Raw genomic sequence first — 4,325 nt, 5'->3', positions numbered from 1 at the left:
GCCTCAGGAGTGAAACCGCAGACCTTTGCTGTGAGTGTTACAGCTCTTAAAGGTGGTGCCACCGAAGTTGTTTATTCCTCCCGGTGGGTTCGTGGTCTTGCTGGCTTCAAGAGTGAAGCTGGAGACCTTCACAGTGAATGTTACAGCTCATATAGGTAGTGCAGACCCAAAGAGTGAACAGCAGCAAGATTTATTGCAACAAACGAAAGAACAAACCTTCCACCGCCAGCAACATCACCCAACCACCTTACCGCTGCTGGCCTGGGTGGCCAGCTTTTATTCCCTTATTTGGCCCCACCTACATCCTGCTGATTGGTCTATTTTGCAGAGAGCTGACTGGTCCATTTTGCAGACTGCTGATTGGTGCATTTTTACAGAGGGCTGATTGGTGCGTTTACAAACCTTTAGCCAGACACAGAGCACTGATTGGTGCGTTTACAATCCTTGGGCTAGACAGAAAAGTTCCCCAAGTACACCCCCAACCCCCCCTTCCTCGCTTCACCTCTCATTATCATTGGCAATGGTTTACTTTGATCACCTGGTTAAAGTGGTGTCTGCCAGCCTTTATTTATTTCTTTATTTTTTTGAGACAGAGTGTCTTACTCTGTCGCCCAGGCTGGCCATCTTGGTGCAGTGGTGCGATCTTGGCTCACTGCAACCTCCACCTCCCAAGCTCAAGCCATCCTACCACCTCAACCTCCTGAGTAGCTGGGACTACAGGTGCACATTAACACGCCTGGCTAGTGTGTGTGTGTGTGTGTGTGTTGAGAGACAGGGTTTTGCCGTGTTGCTCAGGCTGGTCTTGAACTCTTGGGCTCAAGTGATCCGCTTGCCTCAACCTCCCAAAGTTTTGGGATTACAGATGTGAACCACCATGCCTGACCTTACCAGTCTTATCTAATGTAAAATTAATGTTTTCTCTTTATAAATAATAAGTCATTTGTTGGGGAGTACATTGAAACTATATTGATATTCTATTTTTCATCCAACTTTCAACCTCTAGTTTTACCATCTATTGGCGATTGTTGTCTATATTAATTATTACTCTGATGTAGCAAAATTGTGACTTTTGTCTGGGCATGGTGGTTCACGCCTGTAATCCCAGCACTTTGTGAGGCTGAGGCAGGAGGATCACGTGAGCCAGGAACTTTGAGATCAGCCTGGGCAACATGGTGAAACTCCGTCTCTACAAAAAATACAAAAATTAGCCATGTGCACCTGTAGTCCCAGCTACTTGGGAGGCTCAGGTGGGAGGATTGCTTGAGCCTGGGAAGTAGAGGCTGCAAAAAGAAATGTTATTCAAAATTTATAAATACAGAGCTGCTTCATTTGAAATTTTAGTTTCTCCCCATAGCTTGTTTTAGTTCTATTGGAAATAACGGGTAAGTAAATTTTCTTTTTCGCCACTCTCACATTGTCTTGTTGTTGTTTATTTTGTTTCAATGAAGGAAATTAACCCATTTATATATAGTGGGGCTAATATGTTTGGTCATTTTCTAGGCATCTTGCTTATGTTTATTTGTTTGTCTCCTTAATATGAATGGAGGAGAATTAGGAGCCCTTTTGTCTGCCAGTGCCTAACATCTGGTCTGGGGCATAGTAAATGCTTACCAAGTGTTTGTGGAAAATTGTCCCACAGCTCAACAAGTGGCTTTACCTTGTGGCTGAATAGATAGACACAGGGTCTTGACTTCACTGTGATTATAATGATAACTATCACAGGAGTTACCATTAAGTTGAATAATTATGAATAGTCTCAACAAAGGGCTTGGATATGGTAATCTCTGAATAAATTGCACCTGTTATTTATCAAGCATTGACTAAGACCCAGGCATGCTGCTACACAATCTTATTTAATCCTCACAAGAATCCTATTGTATAAGGCCAGGTGCGGTGGCTCATGCCTGTAATCCCAGCACTTTGGGAGGCCAAGGCAGGAGGATCATTTGAGATCAGGAGTTTAAGACCAGCCTGGGCCGGGCGCGGTGGCTCAAGCCTGTAATCCCAGCACTTTGGGAGGCCGAGACGGGCAGATCACGAGGTCAGGAGATCGAGATCATCCTGGCTAACACGGTGAAACCCCATCTCTACTACAAAAATACAAAAAACTAGCCGGGCGAGGTGGCGGTGCCTGTAGTCCCAGCTACTCGGGAGGCTGAGGCAGGAGAATGGCGTAAACCCGGGAGGTGGAGCTTGCAGTGAGCTGAGATCTGGCCACAGCACTCCAGCCTGGGTGACAGAGCAAGACTCCGTCTCAAAAAAAAAAAAAAAAAAAAAAGACCAGCCTGGCCAACATGGTGAAACCCCGTCTCTATTAAAAATACAAAAATTAGCTGGGTGTGGTGGCACACACCTGTAGTCCCAGCTACTTGGGAGGCTGAGGTAGGAGAAACACTTGAGCCCAAGAGGCGGAGGTTGCAGTGAGCCAAGATCGCACCACTGCACTCCAGCCTGGGTGACAGAGTGGGACTCCATCTCAAAAAAAAAAAAAAAAAGAAGAAAGAAAGAAAGAGAAAAAAAGAAAGAAAAGAAAAGCCAGAGAAGAAAGAAAGAAAGAAAGAAAGAAAGAAAGAAAGAAAGAAAGAAAGAAAGAAAGAAAGAAAGAAAGAAAGAAAGAAAGAAAGAAAGAAAGAAAAAAAGAAAGAAAAGAAAAGCCAGAAATGCAATAGAGACCCAGGCAGAGGGTCCTAGTCTGCCCTCCTCTTGGGCCTGAGCATTGACCGTTGAGCTTAAACTAGACTTATTTGAGGGTTTTTTGTATTTGTTTGTTTTGTTTTGTTTTGTTTGAGACTAGGTCTCGCTCTATCACCCAGGTTGGAGTGCAGTAGTGCAATCACGGTTCACTGAACCCTCAACCTCCCAGGCTCAATCGATCCTCCCTCCTCAGCCTCCCAAGTAACTGGGACTCCAGATGCACACCACCGCTCCCATCTAATTTTTGTATTTTTTGTAGAGATGGGGTTTCGCCATGTTGCCCAAGCTGGTCTCAAACTCCTGGGTTCAAGTAATCCACCTGCCTCGGCCTCCCAAAGTTCTGGGGTTACAGGCATAAGCCACCGTGCCCAGCCAAGACTTATTGTTTTAACCACATAATTTACTCAGCAAACATTACAAAAGCATTATGCAGATCTGTACTAACACAGAAAGACATCCCTGATACTTTATTGAATAAAAGAAAGTTTGGGGGACTGGGCATGGTGGCTCACACCTGTAATCCCAACACTTTGGGAGGCCAAGGCCGGCAGATCACTTGAGTTCAGGAGTTCAAGATTAGCCTAGCCAACATGGTGAAACCCGATGCTGCACACCTGTAATGCCAGCTACTAGGGAGGCTGAGGCAGGAGACTCGCTTGAACCTGGGAGGTGGAGGTTGCAGTGAGCCGAGATCTCGCCATTGCACTCCAGCCTGGGTGACAGAGCAAGACTCCAGAGCAAGACTCCGTCTCAAACGCCAGGCTGGAGTGCAATGGCGAGATCTCGGCTCACTGCAACCTCCACCTCCCAGGTTCAAGCGAGTCTCCTGCCTCAGCCTCCCTAGTAGCTGGCACTACAGGTGTGCACCACCACGTCCAGATGATTTTTTTGTATTTTTAGTAGAGACGGGGTTTCACCATGTTGGTCAAGATGGTCTCAATCTCCTGACCTCATGATCCTCCCGCCTCGGCCTCCCAAAGTGCTGGGATTACAGGCGTGAGCCTCCGCGCCTGGCCAAGAAAAGAAAAATTTAAAACCACATGTAGAGTGTAGTTTTATTTCTATAAAATTGTATGTATATATAGTGATGAGGGAAAGTGTTATTTTAAACAGAAGTGATTGCAGGAACTCTTGCACTTGCTTAGAATATTGCCTGATAGGACGCGTGGTGTGCAAGAAGGGCAGTCACAAAAGGCCGCATATTGTATGATATCACATATACAAAATGTCAGAATTGGCAAGTCCAGAGAGACAGAAAGATTCATGGTTGCCAAGGACTGAGGGGATAAGGAGTAACTGCTCATAGATACGAAGGTTTTCTTTCTTCTCTTTCTTTCTCCTTTCTTCCTTCCTCCCTCCCTCCCTCCCTCCCTCCCTCCCTCCCTTCCTTCCTTCCTTCCTTCCTCCCTCCCTCCCTCCCTCCCTCCCTCCCTCCCTCCCTTCCTCCTCCTCCCTCCCTCCCTTCCCTTCCCTCTCTTTCTCTCGAGAAAGAGAGAAGGAAAGAAGAAAGAAAAAAAAGAAAGGAGGAAGGAAGAAGGAAAGAAAGAAAAGAAACGGGGGAGCGGAGGAACGAAAGAGGAAAAGAGAGGAAAGAAAAGAGAAAAAGAAAGAGAAAGGAAGAGAAGACAGAG

Source organism: Rhinopithecus roxellana, chromosome 16, assembly GCF_007565055.1.
Source record: "Rhinopithecus roxellana isolate Shanxi Qingling chromosome 16, ASM756505v1, whole genome shotgun sequence".
Taxonomy (NCBI): domain Eukaryota; kingdom Metazoa; phylum Chordata; class Mammalia; order Primates; family Cercopithecidae; genus Rhinopithecus; species Rhinopithecus roxellana.
This window is presented reverse-complemented; position numbering follows the sequence as displayed.